Genomic DNA, 19,884 nt, shown 5'->3' on the forward strand with positions numbered 1-19,884 from the left:
ACTGGACTGCGGCTAAGCCCCCAAGTGGGAGGTTTGCTCTCCACTCGGTAGGATTTCAAGCACTTAGGCGAGTACTGGACTGCAGCTAAGCCCCCGAGTGTGAGATTTGCTCTCCACTCTGTAGGATTTCAAGCACTTAGGCGAGTACTGGACTGCAGCTAAGCCCCCGAGTGGGAGGTTTGCTCTCCATTCGGTAGGATTTCAAACACTTAGGCGAGTACTGGACTGCAGCTAAGCCCCTGAGTGGGAGGTTTGCTCTCCACTTGGTAGGATTTCAAGCACTTAGGCGAGTACTGGAGTGCAGCTAAGCCCCCGAGTGGGAGGTTTGCTCTCCACTCGGTAGGATTTCAAACACTTAGGAGAGTACTGGACTGCAGCTAAGCCCCCGAGTGGGAGGTTTGCTCTCCACTCGGTAGGATTTCAAGCACTTAGGCGAAACGGATTCGCAGCTAAGCCTCCGAGTGAGAGGCTTACTCGTCACTCGGTAGGATTTTTTTACAAACTTAGGCGAAACGGAATCGCAGCTAAGCCACCCACTAGGGGATTTCTCACATAAACAAAAGCAACAACAATCGATGGGAAAATTATAACACTTTTGTCTTTGATAAACAAACTACAGGAGTACTTTTATTACATCTCATCTGAGTGAGTACTTAAGTGTAAAAGGGGTGGAGCAGGTCCGCATTCCAAGCTCGTGGCTCATCAATCTGGTGGCCGACATTGTAAAGACGATATGCTCCATTGTGGAGAACTTTGGTGATGATGAAGGGGCCTTCCCAAGTAGGGGCAAGTTTGTGTGGCTTCTATTGGTCCACTCGGAGGACCAAGTCTCCTTCTTGGAAGGCTCGACTCTTCACGTTTCTGGCATGGAATCAACGCAAGTCTTGCTGATAGATGGCCGATCGGATCATGGCCATCTCTCTTTCTTCTTCTAGAAGGTCGACTACGTCCTGCCGGGCTTGTTCTGCTTCATCTTCAGAGTAGAGCTCAACTCGGGGTGCATTGTGAAGCAGGTCACTCGGCAGAACTGCTCCGGCTCCATAGACCAGAAAGAACGGAGTTTGCCCAGTCGACCGATTAGGAGTAGTCCTCAATCCCCAAAGAACTGATGGAAGTTCGTCGACCCACGCGCCTGCTGCGTGTTTGAGATCACGCATCAACTGGGGTTTCAGTCCTTTGAGAATTAGGCCGTTAGATCTTTCTGCTTGTCCATTCGACTGGGGGTGAGCGACGGAAGCGTAGTCGACTCGTGTGCCTTGAGAAGCGCAAAAGGCTTTGAATTGGTTGGAATCGAAGTTTGACCCATTGTCAGTGATGATGCTATGCGGAACTCCATATCTGAATATCAACTCTCTGATGAAGCTGATAGCAGTGCCGGCATCAAGATTCTTGATAGGCTTGGCTTCGATCCACTTAGTGAACTTGTCGACTGCCACCAGTACATGGGTGAAGCCGCTCCTGCCAGTTCTCAGTGGTCCAACCATATCTAATCCGCAAACAACGAAGGGCCAGACGATTGGAATGGTCTTCAAGGCTGAGGCGGGCTTGTGTGACATATTGGAATAGAACTGACATCATTCACACTTGTCGACTATCTCTTTCGCCATTTCATTTGCTCTGGGCCAGTAAAACCCCGCTCGGTATGCTTTAGCCACAATAGTCCGAGAGGACGCATGATGGCCACAGGTCCCCGAGTGGATATCGTCGAGAATTATCTGACCTTCTTCTGGCGTTATACATTTCTGACTGGCTCCAGTCGCGCTTTCCCTGTACAACTGTCCCCTTATCATAGTGAAGGCCTTGGATCGACGGATGATCTGTCGAGCCTCTTCTTCATTCTCTGGGAGCTCTTTCCTTAGGATATACGCGATGTACGGCACTATCCAGTCAGGAGTGATGACCAAAACTTCCATGATCAGGTCGACCACAGCTGGGACCTCAACTTCAGTCGGATCCGTGGCACTTTTTGGCTGCGGGGCTTCTTCGGTGAAAGGATCCTCTTGAACTGATGGCGTGTGGATGTGTTCCAAAAACACATCACTGGGAATGGCTTCTCTCTTGGAACCTATTTTTGCCAAATCATCAGCTGCTTGATTTTTCAGTCGGGGTATATGATGAAGCTCTAACCCCTCGAATTTCTTCTCTAGCTTTCTTACTGCATTGCAGTAACCAGTCATGGCTGGGCTTCTGACGTCCCACTCCTTCATCACTTGGTTAACCACCAAATCAGAGTCGCCATAGACCATGAGGCGACGGACGCCGAGTGAAATGGCCATGCGCAACCCATACAAAAGTGCTTCGTATTCTGCTTCGTTATTGGAGGAATCAAAGTGAATCTGGAGCACATATCTGAGCTTATCTCCTCGGGGGGAAACCAACACTACCCCAGCACCGGATCCATTCAGCATCTTAGAACCATCAAAGAACATGGTCCAGTGCTCTTAGTGAACTTGAGTCGGCAGTTGCTGTTCGGTCCACTCAGCGATGAAATCTGCTATTGCTTGGGACTTGATGGCTTTCTTTGCCTCAAATCTGATATCTAGGGGAAGGAGTTCAATCGCCCATTTTGCCACTCGACCGGTTGCATCTCTGTTGTGCAAAATCTCTGACAATGGAGCGTCGCTGACGACTGTAATGGAATGGTCAGAGAAGTAATGAGCAACCTTCTTCGTGGTCATATAAATCCCATATACAAGCTTCTGATAATGAGGGTATCTTTGCTTTGATGGGGTCAAAACTTCAGAAATATAATACACTGGGCGCTGAACTTTAAAGACTTTTTCCTTCTTCTTCCCGCTCGACCGTAAGTACTGTACTGATGACTTGTCCTGTGGCTGCAATGTAGAGAAGCAAAGGCTCTTTGCTGATCGGGGCAGCAAGCACCGGCTGGGTGGAAAGCAGGGTTTTTAGCTCTGCAAACGCTGCATCAGCTTCAGGAGTCCACTCGAACTTGTCTGACTTCTTCATCAGTCGGTAAAGAGGCAATGCCTTTTCACCGAGACGAGAGACGAATCGACTTAACGCGGCCAAGCAACCAGTAAGCTTCTAGACATCATGCACACGCACAGCGCGTTTCATTCGTAGTATAGTACCAACTTTTTCTGGATTGGCGTTGATTCCTCGTTCGGAAACGAGAAAACCGAGTAACTTTCCGCCAGGAACTCCGAATGTGCACTTTGATGGATTAAGCTTGATATCATACCTCCTGAGGTTGGCAAATGTCTCTGCAAGATCAGTCAGCAGGTCGGAACCTTTCCGTGACTTGACCACAATATCATCCATGTATGCTTCCACATTCCGACTGATTTGAGTGAGCAAACACTTCTGAATCATCCTCATAAATCTGGCTCCGGCATTCTTGAGGCCGAATGGCATGGTGACATAACAGTAGCACCCGAATAGGGTGATGAAAGCTGTTTTGATCTCATCGGGTCCATACAGACGGATCTGATGGTAACCGGAATAAGCGTCTAAAAAAGACAGGCGCTCACATCCCGCAGTTGAGTCGACTATTTGGTCGATGCGGGGGAGAGGAAAATGATCTTTCGGGCAGGCCTGATTGATATGTTTAAAGTCAATGCACATGTGAAATGACTTGTCCTTCTTGGGGACCATGACAACATTGGCGAGCCACTCGGAGTGGTAAATCTCTTGGATAAACTCTGCTGCTAAGAGTCGAGCCACCTCCTCGCCAATGGCTTTTCTTTTCTAGATGGCGGACCGTCGAAGATGTTCTTTAACAGGTTTCACTTTTGAGTCGACTCGTAGACGGTGCTCAGCCAGCCCCCTGGGAACACCCAGCATGTCAGAAGGTTTCCATGCGAAGATGTCCCAGTTCTCACAGAGGAACTGGATGAGCGCTTCTTCCTATTTGGAGTCGAGCGTTGTAGAGATATGAGTCGGAGCAGCATTGGGGTCGGTCGGGTGAATGTGAATCGGTTTCGTCTCACCAGACGACTGAAACGCTGATTCCGTAGCGGGCTTCTTAGCTCGCAACAAATCACTCGGGTCTGCATTTTTCTGGTGTTCCTGCCACTCTTCTGCTGCCATCTGAGCATCGGCGATCTTTGAGCCTTTCTGAAAGCACTCTTCCGCCTTCTTCCGATTGCCAGTAACAGTGATCACACCTTTGGGGCCAGGCATCTTTAATTTGAGGTACACGTAACATGGTCGAGCCATAAAACGTGCATAAGCTGGCCTGCCCAAAATAGCGTGATAGGCACTCTGGAAATCCACAACTTCAAATGTCAACTTTTCTTTGCGGTAATTTTTGGAATCACCGAAAACTACATCAAGAGCAATCTGACCGAGTGACGCAGCCTTCTTTCCAGGAATGACTCCATAGAAACTCATGTTGCTGGTACTGAGTCTGGACATCGGAATGCCCATCCCTTTCAATGTCCCCGCATACAGTATTTTCAGGCTACTTCCACCATCCATCAAAACTTTAGTCAGTCGAGTGCCTTCGACGACTGGGTCGACCACCAGAGCTTGCCTCTCAGGGGTGGCTATGTGTGTCGGGTGATCAGACTGGTCGAATGTGATGGCAGTCTGAGACCATTTCAGATAATTGGGTGTCTCCGGAGCGACCATATTCACTTCTCGGTTGATAACTTTCAATCGACTTTTGCTTTCAACGTCAGCAAAAATCATCAGGGTGGAATTGACCTGGGGATATCCATCATCACTATCCTCTTTGTCCTCAACTTTGTCCGACTCCTTTTCCTTATCTTTGGGCTGTTTCCCCTGGAATTGCTGGATCAAGAGCCGACACTGTCGAGTGGTATGTTTCAGGTAAATGAATTTACCCTCCTCATCTTTTTTCGTGTGGATGTGGCACGGCAAATCCATCATGTCATTTCCTTCCTTGTCTTTCACCTTCTTAGGGTTCCAAGACCCTTTGGGCTTCCCTTTAAACTTTCCTTGAGTCACGGCCAAGGCTTCTCCAGGAGCAGCTGGCTCGGCTTTCCGCTTCTGCTTCCGACTGGAGTTCCCTCCTCCGGTTTCATGGGCGACTGACTTGTGTTTGCCACTCCGGAGCCGATCCTCTTCTTCGCCATTGGCATACTTGGTGGCTATCTCCATCATTCGACTCAGAGACATGTCTCCGGTTCGACCGAATTTCAGGTTTAGCTCTCTGTACTTAACGCCTTCCTTGAAGGCACAAACTGCCTGGTGATCAGATACATTCTCTACCGTGTGATGCAATGTGATCCATCTCTGGATGTAATCTCTCAAAGTCTCATTCGACTTCTGCACACAAGATTGCAGCTCTGTCAGTCCTGCTGGTCGCTTGCAAGTTCCTTCAAACGTTCTGACAAACACTCGGGAAAGATCTTCCCAAGTGTAAATGCTGCTGGGTGCTAACTGATTCAACCATGCTCTAGCCGAGCCCTCCAACCTAAGAGGCAGATGTTTCATGGCCACCTCATCATTGCCGCCGCCAATCTGAACAGCCACTCGGTAGTCTTCAAGCCAAGTATCAGGCTTGGACTCACCAGTGAACTTACTGACTCCAGTCGCCAACTTGAAGTTGGGAGGAATCACCGCGGCCCTGATGGCTCTGCTGAAACACTCTGGTCCTGAGACATGCACTCTGCTGCTGGTGGGTACATCTCTGTCGTGACCCTCTCGGTGAGCTCTGTTCCTGTCGACCGGACCTTGAATGATAATGGATCTCGCATCAAAGCCTGGTTCCCTGGGGTTGACTGGAATCCTTCGCCCAACACTGTGCTGGCGTCTATCATCCTGTTGTCGAGGCGCGTACGATCCACCCCTTGGGGGAGGGGTGGGCACTCAACGCCGATCATCGCGATCGATTACGTGATCATCCTGCTCACGGTTCTTGTACTGATCGTGCTGGTCTCCACTCCCCTCACGCCTCGGGGGTGATCTAGGGCTATGAGCCGATTGGACTGTATTTGCAGCTATGGATCTGCTGTGAATCCTATTCCGCGACTGCGATACAGCTGAATTTTGATCTCCTGCTGCCCGGAGCAAATCTCTGATCTCCAACAAGCCTCTGCCAGCCTCTGACTGGGAAGGCTGAATTGACTCGGCTATACGGGCCGCAGCTGCTAAATTCTGAATCAGAGTTCGATATACCTGGGTCGGTTGTGGAAAGAGCTGACGTCGACTGGAATCCGGAACCCGTTGCCGGGCACGCTCGTCGAGTGCTCGATGGAGGTTCTCCAGTCGAGTGCACTCAGCCAAGTTGGCCAGCGCGCGTCCTCTAAGGCACGAGCCTCAGGAGTTTCTCCAACGATAGGAGTATGAAGCGCATCCATGTTCCGACGGCGAAGTTCTTCCCTTTGCAGCAAAGTGAGGGGCTCGGGGAGATACTCCTCATGGGCATGCGACAGATCGCCTCCGCCGTCGCCCCCGTCGGCGCTGGGAAAACCGGGAGGACCGCGTGGTCCATCGACCATCAGAACCTCCGCCGCTGGATCACTGCTGCCGCACTCGGATACAGTCTCTGCGGAGCCAGTTGACAGGTCGAACAGGCCGTAGAGAGATTCGTCGGGCTCGATTGCCGCGACTTGAGGAGTGGCCAATTGGTGAGCCACCGCGTGCCTTACCCACCGCCGAAGCCTCGACCGACCGGAGCGCTTGCGCCGGCGGGAAACGGGGGGGAGGACGACACAAAGACCGACCGATAGTGAGTCGACGGCTGCCGCAGGAGGACGCCGCGGACGCACGCGCGAAAGTGCGTCGCTCCTCGGACTGGGAGCGCATCGATGTCGAGTGGAGCCTCCTGAAGCCAAGCAGAGTCGTCGGCGATGAATGTGAGCACGCCGAGACGGATCTCGCGGCCCTCAACCAAAACTCCGCCCGAAACCATGATGAAGGAGATGGGAAAAAATTGTAACTTCTCCAGTAAGTCGCTAAGACACCGGCCCCACGGTGGGCGCCAACTGTCGTGGTTCTAAGTCTGACAGTAGTGTAGGGGGGGTACTAATGGAGAGGCAAGATCCTAGCTATGGAGTAGTTGTATACGCAAGAGATTTACGAGTTCAGGCCCTTCTCGGAGGAAGTAATAGCCCTACGTATCGGAGCCCGGAGGCGGTCGACTGGATTATATGCGTATGAGTTATAGGGGTGCGAACCCTTTACACTGAGGAGGGGGGTGGCTTATATAGAGTCCGCCAAACCCCTCTGACCCTCAGTTATGCAGGGTTTAAGATACATTAAGATTGGGCGTTACTGGTAATGCTACACATAAAGTGCTATGATGACCATAAAAGCTACTTAATGACCGACCGTTTGCGTGCAGAGTGACTTTAGATCTCCTGGGCGTCGAGTGGTTGGCTTCATGGTCGAGTGGTTGGCTCCATGGTCGAGTGTCTTCGAGTCTGTCGAGTGGAACACTTCTGAGTCAATTGACAGGTGGTTTCTTCTAGAGATGTCCTTGGGTAGGGTAGTTTGGACAGGTCCATGACCCTACCCTAGGTACATAGCTTCATCAACTGCCGAAGGAGCTGCGATATACATACCCAAAAATAAGTACTACTAGCTAGCTAGTTGCGCGCATCTCCCGTTGATTCTATAACTATACTTTCATCAATGCCATTTATAATGCTTCATTATCAGTTTGATTGACCTCTATTTCTCGTAAAGTGCTTGTAGCAGGAAGGAGGGAATAATTTATGTGGATACTACGTGTGCGAGTTCATCTACAACGCGACTTTGAAAAATAAGCGGGGCTACTCTAAAAGACAATATGAAGTGCGTAAGCAATAATATTCACAATTTCATTTTATTACACCATCATTTCTGTTGAGTTTCATTTATATATATATTAACGCCCTTCTTCAAATTAGACGTGGCAGATGCGGAATGAACTCATAGAACAAGATCGCATGAAAGCAATTCAAGAGGAATTGGCGGGATTCTTTCTTGACCACGTCATCAATAAAGCCGGAGAATACCATGTTGAAGTTGATTTGAAATGCTAGGGGATTGTAAGAGATCTTACATATTGTATATGTATGTAGCCAGTAGCGTCGGATAGATAATACGAAAACTTGTTGTTCGACCAATCTCTCGGAGAAGGAGAGGTCGATCAATCACTTCTCTCGGTATGCATGACGAACTTCTGTACTTAATGATTCCCTTCATTTTCTTACTAGCTAGCGTGTCGAGGGCCTCTCTATGTACAGTACGTAGCGTGGACCAAGCACGGACATAAGAGAGGACACCGGCTCGACGCACCGGCCCTCCTGTTTGGGCTCGACGCACCGGCCCTCCTGTTTGGGCTCGACGCACCGGCCCTCCTGTAGGCCCATCTGTCCCGGTTCGTGTTAGAACCAGGACTAAAGGTCTAGGGCATTAGTAACGACCCTTTAGTCCCGGTTCAAGAACCGGGACAAAAGGCCCTCACCAACCGGGACTAATAGGGATTTTTCTACTAGTACAGAAATAGTCCTTGAATTCAAAAACCGGGAAAATATAGTCCATCAACTTCTTAAACCGGATTAGTTTAGTCCCCCATACCGCTTCGAGTGGATTCCATCTGACGTGGAAATGGTTTTGACCAAAACTTGACACGTTACCTAGGTTTGACCGCCACATCACAGTCCATGTTATTTTTTTCGAAACACAGTCCACGTCACCAAGTGTCCCCAATACGCCCGAGCGCGGCGAGGTCGGATGAGAATTGAGAACCCGAACAGCGTCGTCCATGACGGTCATGCGGCAGAGATGAAGCACCCGAGCGGCCAGAAGAGCTCGGCGACCCAGGGCGTGGCGTTGGCAGACGAGTGACTTGGCCTCCCTGTTGCACGGCCCGTCGAGCTGCAGCCTGCGCCCGGCGCGACGCATGTGACCTTGTGGACAGGATGCCATCCGCGCGCACCTCGGCGTTGGCCACGCATCCGATCATATGCAGCGGCGTGTAAGGTGCAGTCCAGGGAGCAACACGTCGCGTGCGTGCGTATTCTCGGCGAGATCGGATCAGCATGTTTGCTGTGTTTCGCTTGCATTTCCGGCGGGCCGAATCAATACGTACGTGAACGTATACCTGCGTGTGCCTGCGGCTAGAATCAACAGTTTTGCTAGAACTCATTTAGATGAGATATAATTTGGTCTCATTCATCTTTTATAGCCATTGAATGTGATGCTATAAGATGCGTGTGTGCTGACGTGGGTTGTATCTGTTTTTATTTTCAAAGTGAATGAGACCAAATTATATCTCATCTAGATGAGTTCTAGGTACTCACTAGAATCAATCCAGACTCCAGCAGATAGTCTGCACTTTGTGTTCCTTGAAAGAACTCGACTGGCCGCCTTAGAGCAAGTACAATAAGGTGACATAAGCAGGCTATAAGGATTAGAATATTATATCTTTACTTAGTTGGAGGAGAGAGAAGAGGTGAGAGAAGAGAAGCGGGCTCTTGGTTAGTAGCCGGCTCTAGCACAAGACCCAAAACGCTTTATGAGATTGTAAGGTGGGCCAACTACTAATAAAATGCGTCATTGGTCATTGTACTTGTGTTAAAAGTTCACTTTGGTCACCGTATTTAGGAATACGCATCAATACAATCACTAAATACAACATAAGGTGATTATACGATCACTGACTCACCGTATAGGTACGTATTTTGCATACTTTGACTGGTCAACTGCCTATGAGGCAAATAAACAGCCTAGTCAGCCAGCATTCTCTGCACCTTTATGCAGGTCCCACCTGTTAGTGAGTTGAGAAAATATAAAAAATAGAGTGCAACGGTGTGGATCGAACTTTTTAGATCTCAGAGAGGCAACCGGCGTGCACAAGCCATCTCAACCAAAACATTTCAATGTCCATGTGCGTAGCGCGTTCTTTTATTTGTGGCAAATAAAACGATGTTCTTTTATGTAAGCGTGCAGCACGCACTACCCAGACTCACACTACGCGCTAGCACGCACCCGTTTCGTCTGCCGTCCCTGCGGTCAGAGCCCTCGCGCCATGTCTTACATTACTACTCCCTCCGTTTCTAAATATAAGTCTTTGTAGAAATTTCACTATGAACCACATACGGATGTATACAGATGCATTTGGAGTGTAGATTCACTTATTTTGGTCCGTATGTAGTCCATAGTGAAATCTCTATAAAGACTTATATTTAGGAATGAAGGGAGTACCATGCATCTTCAGGCCTTCAGCGTCAGCTGGTTCGCATGCAGCCTGTCGCCGCTTGGTGCGCTCGTGCAACTTCTCACCATATTCTCACCATTCACAACATGCTCGTACACACACAAGCATAAGCACAAACATAGCTCGGTACGTATGCACAGCAAGCAGCTGCCGCCTAGCATGGCTAGCATGAGTGGACGGTGCCGAGGTGTGTACGTCTTGCTGCTGGCCATCCGAGTGAGCGCTCGCCGCGTAGCTGTACTGATCGATGCCAGTGGATGCACATGAGCTGCAAGAGTAGCTGGTGCAACGTATACCAACTCTCTGTCTATGTGAGATGGCCACATGGACGACAGCGGCAACACCCACATCGGTCGCTCTCCTCGTCGTGTGCACGCACCATGGCGGCTCGGCTGCCGGAGCACGACCCGACGGCCTCCGATATGTCATATGCGTGCATGCTGTGTGCTAGGCTGCTAGCGAGTGTGCGTATGCGTGTTGTGTGCGAGTGTGTGCATGCGTGGTGCGTGTTGTAATAATAAAGTCGCGCTCTAGTTATTCAACAGTAACGTTCTCCTAGTCGTGCTGGCTAGCTCGCTTGGGCGCCAGTGACGAGTTCCTATTCAGTTCTTCCTTCAACTCTCTAACACGTGGGACCTACATAAAGGTACAGAGAAGACTAGCCTGCTTATTTGCCACATAGGAAGTTTGACCAGTCAAAGTATGCAAAATACGAACCTATACGGTTAGTCAGTGACCGTATAATCACCCTTATGGCGTATTTAGTGACCGTATTGATCGTATTTTTAAGTACAGGAAACAAAGTGAACTTTCGACACAAGTACAATGACCAGTGATGCATTTTACTCACTTACTATTGTACATGCCAGCTACAAAATTGGCTATAGATGACATGGCAACTCCTTATAACCGATTGCTGGCTATATTATTAACCATGCTCTTACGCATGCACGCGGGCCAAGCACCTCAATCTCCCGCGCATCTCGAGCGCAGCTCGCGCTCCTTCCTGGAGCACGCCTGCCTCGCAGGAGACCCAAGGCCGCGCCCAGGTCGTCCTCTACCCGCCGCGGACATCCTCGGTACAGTGCCCGTGGGCGCCACCCACGGCGTGCAGTCGCCCGCCTACGTGAGAGCACCTAGAGCTCGCCCTCATCGTCCGACATAATCAAAAGCGCTACAATTTGCTGGCCAGAGCCACCCCGCGCCCCAGAATTCCTCCCCTACCTCATTTCCGACGGAGAATCGCCGCCACGACCGCGCTCGAACCAATTCCGAACTTACGCCATGGTCGCGCGGACGATCACGGGAGCGCCCGCCGGTGCTCTCTCCCTCTGCCAGCGCACGTCTCTGTGTGCGTGTGCACCTGTGTTGTGCGAGTGAGTGCGTGCTGGCGGGTGTCATGTGAGCGTTTGTGCGTGCTGGCGTGTGCGCGTCACCGGCGATCCTCGCTGTGCCGCACCTCCCCGGCCTCCTGCGCTGCGGCGCCGCAAGCTCCACATCGACCTTCTTCTTCTGTTTCTTGGCGCGCGCCAACTGCTTGACGAAATGCTCAGCTGACCTGAAAGATGGGAAGGAAGAAGATTGCCAGGTTGGCAATGCCGGGTCAAAACCACCCCAACAAAGCACCAAAACTACTTTTGTTGAGTCAAGGGACCAAACTAATCTGGTTTTCAAAGTTGAGGGACTAATGTTTACCGGTTTTAGAGTTGAGGGACCATTTCTATACCTTCAAGAGAGTTCAGGGATGAAAAATATACTTATCCCTAATTAATTTTAAGAAATAGCATGCCTTGATATTGTTCTCCATTTCAGAAAATCTGAAGAGAACCTACTTACCACCAGTGTTAAATCACCCATGAGACCTTTCTGTTCTAATATTTCCTAGTGTGCACTAGGAACATGTAGTTGCTGCAATATCACCCTAGAATTTGTGGTCTCAACTCAATTGGCTGCGTTGTAATGTTTGTGGTTACCCATTTCTGTTACACGGTTTAAAAGAAAGAAGCCTCTGAAATAGACAAGGATAAAATGGAACAGCCCTGCTATATCACGAAAGATATATTAAATCTCACATATTACTACGAAATGGGTAGTTCAGAGTTCAGACAATAGCATGCCTTGATAGCACAACGGTGAAGTTGGTCTTTCACTTTGCCAAAGACCTCGTGCTGCTCCACCCTCTCTGCACCCTCGCAGGTGACGACATTCACAATCTCCCTCGATCGCCAGGCAGCGATTCTCCATGCCGGTCCTCTTCTTGTCGTTCCGTAGGCGCGCCCCGCCGACCATGGACTCTCAGATGGCGGTGTAGTAGATGGACAGATGCCGTCGTGCCTCACTGGCCACGAAAAAGTACGGGGTTGGCAGTTACTCCCTCCGTTCCAAAATAGATGACTCAAATTTGAACTAATTTTAGTGCAAAATTAGTACAAACTTGGGTCATCTATTTTGGAACGGAGGGAGTATCTGCAAATGCACGACAGCCTGCTCAGCCGCCTGGTTAAGCAGGTGCATCTGGACGCCAGGCCCAGGGGTCTCAGAATTCTCAGCAGGCATCATCCCTCCCGTCTGCATCAAATGATCGACATCTGACTGAGATGTTGCTTACTTGTTTTGATAAACAGAACCTTGGGTCGTCTGGGATGCATCTTTGCCGCTTCTTTCCACTCCTGTTTTATTTTGTCACTCAATGCATCATCAAGAGCCACCTCCTTGAGACGTCCGAGGAGCTCCATCCTTATGCCAACGAAACCGTTTACACCCTTACAGAGCAGTTGGAGGGACTCGAAACACGGAAGAGCCTCCTCTTCGATTTCTAGACCTTCCATGGATTGCACTACAATGCACATGCGTAGCAGGATATTGAGCTGCCCCTTTCTTATGACAAACTTCTCCATGTGAGTCGCTATCAGCTTCAGGTACTGCAAGGAGTGCACCATGCTCAGGGAAGCAAGTACATCCCTGGTGAACTTACCAAGGGATGAAAGGCATAGCTCAGTGAGACCAGCCAATGTGGTAACAAATGGAGGTAGACTGAATATGTTGCCTTGTAGCTTCAGTTTACTGAGGTGGCAGGATTTTTCCAGGGAAAAACTCAGCAAGTCTTCGGAACATTCGTTGAAATTCAGAGAGAGTGAACGATGGTCACTCGCATGGGTGCCTCTCTGGATGAACCCCTTAATGGACTTTGAAAGATGAGTTATGCTGCCGGCATCCGTAGTGGACTCACACCATATTTTCACCCTTGTCAAGTTATTCATATGATCCATGAGTTGTGCGATTCCTTTGTCAGCAACAAATCCTGATAGCGTCTGCAAGTTACTTTTCTCTGAAAGGAATCTCTGTAGCTTACTTACTCTCTGACTTGCATCTTCAAGCTTGAACTTTCCAAAGAGATGAATCAAACAAGGCAGCTCAATGACTTCTATAGGCAGAATCTCCATCTTCGTTCTTGTTATATCGAGTGTCTCCAAAAGTTTTAGTTTTGCAATTTCCTTGGGAAGCACTGAAATGGGGCCACCAAGGCCTAGGTACCTAAGCAGCAACAGGTTGCATATCTCTTTGAGATGCTTGTCGCTCAATTCATCCTGACATTCTTCCAGATCCAAAACTCGCAGCAGTTCATACTTGGAGAAATCCAAAACAGATTTGTGTGCCTTACCAAAGATTGTTAAAGACCGGACAAAGGGTAAATCCTCTCGACTCATCCTGGCCCGTCCGGCGCTTTCATGATGCAGTGAAAGCCAACGGGTCTTGCCGGGTGGGCGTGCCTGATCATGTGACAAGGTAACGAAGTTCTCACATCTGGACTTGTGCAGGATGAACTCGAGCATCATGCCGTGAGTTTGGCAAGTCTTCACCTCTGTGTTGCTGCTCACATCAATAGGCCGAATGATACTGTGGTCGACCAGCTTCTTGAAATAGCATGTGGCGAGTTGAGCATCTCCTCCAAATAATCCATCAGCTAGCCATCGCCTTATGAGCCTTTCTCTCCTCACGGGGTGACCACGTGGGAAAATACCCAGATATAGCAAGAATGTCTTGGCAAAATGGTCAGGAAGACTGGCGTAGCTGTGGCGAACCACGTGCTTCATTCTCGCCAAGGTATCCTCTGTTTCCAGATGTTCACCCAGGTTGTTGCACAACCTTGCCCACTGTCCATGTCGGATCACCTCTGCTCTGCAAGAACTGGGCTGTGGTAACGAGAGCAAGTGGCAGACCATCGCATTTCTTTAGTGCTTCTGAACCGAGCTCATTACTAGGCGATGAATCCTCCAAGGAAGCTTCTTTGAGGAACAACTGTCTTGAGAGATCCTCGCTAAGAGTTCTCATTGCGTACACATGACCGTGAGCAGAGCTGCAGGCATTTGCTATGTACTGAATGGGTGTCGTCACCACAACTCTGCTGCTCACTCCCATCACTGCAGGGAAAGAATTTTTCATGGTATTCCAAAGTTCCGTTCTCATGTCATCAATAACAATGAAGAACCTGGTCAACAGGGCAGATCAAATAACAACTCAGAAGAGGACATCCATTGTTCATACAGAAACAAACAATCAAGTGAAGTTAAAAAATAACTGAGAAATGAGACATGTCAGTGATGGATTTCTCCAGCAGGCTTACTTTTTTGACTCGAGGCATTTTCTGAGATTTGTGCTGAGCTTCCTAGCATCCCCGGTTACCTGCGGAAAATGTCCATTTTAAACCCTGAATTTGTAGAGGTTCGGCGAAATGAACCCCCAAGTCGAAATCCCGGTCGATTGCACCCTGAACTATGCAATCCCGGTCTAAATCGAACCTTCGGGTCGTTTGGATGGCCGGGATTGGGACATTTCGCAAAGGGCGCACACCAGCTCCTGCTGGGCCAGCCCGCTTTATTTTTTTCAATTCAAAAACAAAAATTCGCCAAGGGCGGTACTCCCTGCTGGGCCGGCCCGCATAATTTTTTTCGTTAAAAAACAAAAAATAAAACTCTGCTCGAACATGAGACCCCATGCTGGTGCTGTTTGATAAAAAAAGAAACTTGTGAACTAGAATTTCAAAAATAAAAATAGTTTACAAATTTTGAAAAAAAATCACAGATTTAGAAAAGGTTCAACAATATTGAAAGAAGTTCACGGGTTCACTCATTTAAAAAAATGTTCATCTTGTATTAGAAATTTGTGCAGTGTATATCGCACAATTGTTGAATATTTATTCCGAATTTGTTCAACATATATTACAAAAAGTTCATTTATTAATATTTTTTTTAAAATGCTATCATATATTTTCCGCGAGTTTGAATTATGTTCCACCACCTTTTCATTTTTGTTTGCGTTCCAAAATGCGTACAATACAAATTTTGTGCGCATTTTGAAAAAGTTTTTGTTTTAACTTTTTTGTCGCTAAATTAAAAACATTCCCGTTATATATTTTCTAAAAATACTAAAAACTGTTCACAATCTCAAAAAGTGTTCGTGATTTTCATAATTTGTTTGTTTTTCAAATATTTTCTTTGAAAATTGTTCGCGTTTTTGGAATCTGTTTGGGGTTTGCAAATTTTGTTCATGTTTCATTTTGAAATCAGAATTACAAAACACCTTCACTTTTCCAAAAATATGGAATACAAAAAAGTGCGGCATCTTAAAACTGCTCGCAATTTTCAAGAAATGTTTTCGAAAATGTTTTCCAATCTCAGCGCTGCTTTCTATTCTTATATATTTCTGCACCGTGATGTTCAAGTTGTTGTTCTTGGTGTAGTGGCTAATGGCTCCTTGTTGGTCTCCGTGGTCGTGGGATCGAGTCTTGGTACTCGCTGTTGAATTTTAACATTTTTTTGTCGCGCGGAAAAGGAAACAAAACAACGGCGGGTTGGTGGGCCGGCCCAGTCATGCATCAAGCCTGTGCGTAGAGTTGCTGACATGCCGCTCCTTGGCCCATCAGCTAGACAAATCCCGGTTAATTGCAGCCAGGGTTTAATTTAGACCGGGATTGCAAAGTTCAGGGTGTAATCAACCGGGATTTCGATTTGGAGGTTCATTTCGCCAAACGCCTACAAATTCAGGGTTGAAAATGGACTTTTTCCGTTACCTGCACCCCAAGCTCCTCGAGGATCTCCTTGAGAACATCCACCGCGCCTTTGTGCGCCGCACGAACCCAGGCCCGTGCTTTGTACTGGCATACCACGGTATCGCTCTCGTACACCTCCCTAGCAAGAAGAGTCTTTCCCGAACCTCCGAAGCCGACAATGGAGACCACCTTGAGCTGCTTAGGCTGGCCCTCGGTGTCCCTTATCAGATCCAGAAGCTCGTCGCGGGGCGCGTCCATACCCACGAGGTCGGCCGCAAGTGCGTGCACCTCCTCGGAGAGGGCGCCCGGTGCGGATGCCTCCGAGGTGCTGGACTCGCCGCCGCCGTAGCACTCTCTCAGCTTGGACACCTCTTCCGATATCTTCCTGATCTTCCGGATCTCTGCGGCGAACTCCGTGCGGATCGGCGCCGTCTTCAGCCTGCTGACGGTCTTGCGGAGCGGCGACGCGGCGGCGTCCTTGGCCAGGCGGTGGGAAAAGCGGTCGATGCAGTCGTCGATGCTGTGGCCCAGCTCGCGCGCGAGCTGTATCCAGGCGGTCTGCACCTGGCTGCTCGAGCGACGGCCGTCGTGGTCGTGGATGGCGGCATCGATCATGTCCAACTCCATCCGGATGCGCTGGATATCATGCTCCAGGTTCCGTCGTAGCTTGTAATTTCCATCTAGAAACGCGAACAGCTTCAGTGCGACACGACCGACAAAAGCCGTCGCCACAATCTCCATCTTCTCCGCCCCCTGCAGCCCTGCTCCGGCTAGCCGCCGACGGCCCCAAGGGGGAACCACCAGCGCTTAAGCTCTTGTATGGTCTATCTACTTTAAATCCGCTATGCACTTCTCTAGATCTGGACACCTCCCAATCTCAGCCTCAAACGGCTTCTGGAGTTAGACCGACTAGGGGCTTGCTGACACAGGGGTCAAGTCGTCGAGAGGGATTGCTCTTATAGCAACTTCAATCGGCAACCTATTTCGTCCCCCGTTGTTCGTTTGAGTTGACGCAGACAAAACTGATGACCCAATGCGCCGACCCAAATTTAAAACATGTCCGCTTCGTGTCCACGCCGACGCATTTACGGCCCAAATTTGCGCCTCAAATACGTCGGTGTGGACGCGGAACGGACGGCACACACGCCTTTTCGGTGTTCGTCGCGTCCCATCTGGCGGTCGTCCAACTGCCCACGGTCAACCTGGTCAGCTTAATTTATGACCTCGGGCTCACGTGTCAACAAAGGCGGTCGTCATTTTTTAAGCCGATCGTGCGGCGGGGCCGTCCTCATCCACTTCACAGTCCACATCTAGCCCGCTCTGCTCCCCCGTCGCCAGCAAACCCTAGCCACGGGCTACTGTTCATCCACCGTCGACCTCCTTCAGCCTCCATCTGTACTGTTTATCCACAGGCTCTTGTTCATCCAGCCTCCCACTGCGCGCTCCTCCACCGGCTACTGTTCAACCAGCCATCTCCACGGGTTTCTGTTCAACCATCCCTCCACGAGCCACTGTTCATCCAGCCCTCCACCGGCTACTGTTCAACTAGCCCTCCACAGGGTCGTCCTGTTCATCCAGCCCTCCACGGGGTCCTGTTCATCCAACCCCAACCGGCTCGATCGATCGAGGTCCGGTTCATCCAGAGGCAACAACACGGTGTCCTGTTCATCCACCCCCACCGGGAACTGTTCATCCAAAACCCCCAGCAACGCTCACTGTTCATCCAGAGGCAGCATCGATCGGCTTCAGTTAGCAGTAGTAGCGAAGGAATCGCTCGATCGCTCGGGTTCAGTAACGTGTAGCCTGCAGGCTCGGGTTCAGTTAGGCGAACGCCTCGCTCGGGTTCAGTTAGAGCCCAACGCCTCGCACCCACGCGCATACGTGTACGAGAAACGCGCATCGCTCGGCCCCAGACCACCCACCGTAACCGGGAACTCGCCGATATTTTCCTCGCCCTCGCTTCTACCACGATTGTTTCCGTCATGGACGGCCCAAAGAATGTCATGCAGCTGCGTCTCCGGCCCGCCCAGGATGAAAAGCCCATTTTCTATCATGATTTTTTATCATAGAATTAGGAGCTCACCACATCTATGATGATACCGGGTCTTGTCACAATTATCGTCATAGAAGTGTCATAAGTATGACAAAAAAATTGTTTGGCCCAAAATGTCACGGATGTGTCTTTTTTTTGTAGTGATGTCAAAACTGCATTCCTAAATGGATTTCTGAAAGAAGAGTTGTATATGACGCAACCAGAAGGTTTTGTCGATCCAAAGGGTGCTAACAAAGTGTGCAAGCTCTAGTGATCCATTTATGGACTGATGCAAGCCTCTCGGAGTTGGAATAAACGTTTTGATAGTGTGATCAAAGCATATGGTTTTATACAGACTTTTGGAGAAGCCCGTATTTATAAGAAAGTGAGTGGGAGCTCTATAGCATTTCTGATATTATATGTGGATGACATATTGTTGATTGGAAATGATATAGAATTTCTAGATAGCATAAAGGGATACCTGAATAAGAATTTTTCTGTGAAAGACCTTGGAGAAGCTCCTTACATATTGGGCATCAAGATCTATAGAGATAGATCAAGCCGCTTAATTGGACTTTCACAAAGTACATACCTTGATAAAGTTTTGAAGAAGTTCAAAATGGATCAGTCAAAGAAAGGGTTCTTGCCTATGTTACAATGTGTGAAGTTGAGTCAGACTCAATGCCCGACCACTGCAGAAGATAGAGAGAAAATGAAAGTCATTCCCTATGCTTCAGCCATAGGTTCTATCATGTATGCAATGCTGTGTACCAGACCTGATGTATGTCTTGCTATAACTATAGCAGGGAGGTACCAGAGTAATCCCGGAGTGGAACACTGGACAGCGGTCAAGAACATCCTGAAATTCCTTAAAAGTACAAAGGATATGTTTCTCGTTTATGGAGGTGAAAAAGAGCTCGTCATAAACGGTTACGTCGATGCAAGCTTTGATACTGATCCGGATGACTCTAAGTCGCAAACCGGATACATATTTTTATTGAATGGAGGAGCTGTTAGTTGGTGCAGTTCCAAACAAAGCGTCGTGGCGGGATCTACGTGTGAAGCAGAGTACATTGCTGCTTCGGAAGCAGCGAATGAAGGAGTTTGGATGAAGGATTTCATATCCGATCTAGGTGTCATACCTAGTGCATCGGGTCCAATGAAAATCTTTTGTGACAATACTGGTGCAATTGCCTTGGCAAAGGAATCCAGATTTCACAAGAGAACCAAGCACATCAAGAGACGCTTCAATTCCATCCGTCATCAAGTGTTGGAAGGGGACATAGAGATTTGCAAGATACACACGGATCTGAATGTTGCAGACCCATTAACTAAGCCTCTTCCACGAGCAAAACATGATCAACCCCAAAGCTCCATGGGTGTTAGAATCATTACTATGTAATCTAGATTATTGACTCTAGTGCAAGTGGTAGACTGAAGGAACTATGCCCTAGAAGCAATAATAAAGTTATTATTTATTTCCTTAATTCATGATAAATGTTTATTATTCATGCTAGAATTGTATTAACCGGAAATTTAGTACATGTGTGAATACATAGACCAAACATATAGTCCCTAGTATGCCTCTACTTGACTAACTCGTTAATCAAAGATGGTTATGTTTCCTAACCATAGACATGTGTTGTCATTTGATAAACAGGATCACAT

At 48.8% G+C, this 19,884-nt stretch overlaps 1 pseudogene; it reads right to left on the bottom strand.

Annotated features, from left to right (window-relative positions):
• Positions 1-12,014: 12,014 nt before the first annotated feature.
• On the bottom strand, positions 12,015-17,099 carry LOC123112855 (disease resistance protein RGA4-like; annotated as a pseudogene).
• Positions 17,100-19,884: the final 2,785 nt, after the last annotated feature.

Source organism: Triticum aestivum, chromosome 5B (genome assembly GCF_018294505.1).
Source record: "Triticum aestivum cultivar Chinese Spring chromosome 5B, IWGSC CS RefSeq v2.1, whole genome shotgun sequence".
Taxonomy (NCBI): domain Eukaryota; kingdom Viridiplantae; phylum Streptophyta; class Magnoliopsida; order Poales; family Poaceae; genus Triticum; species Triticum aestivum.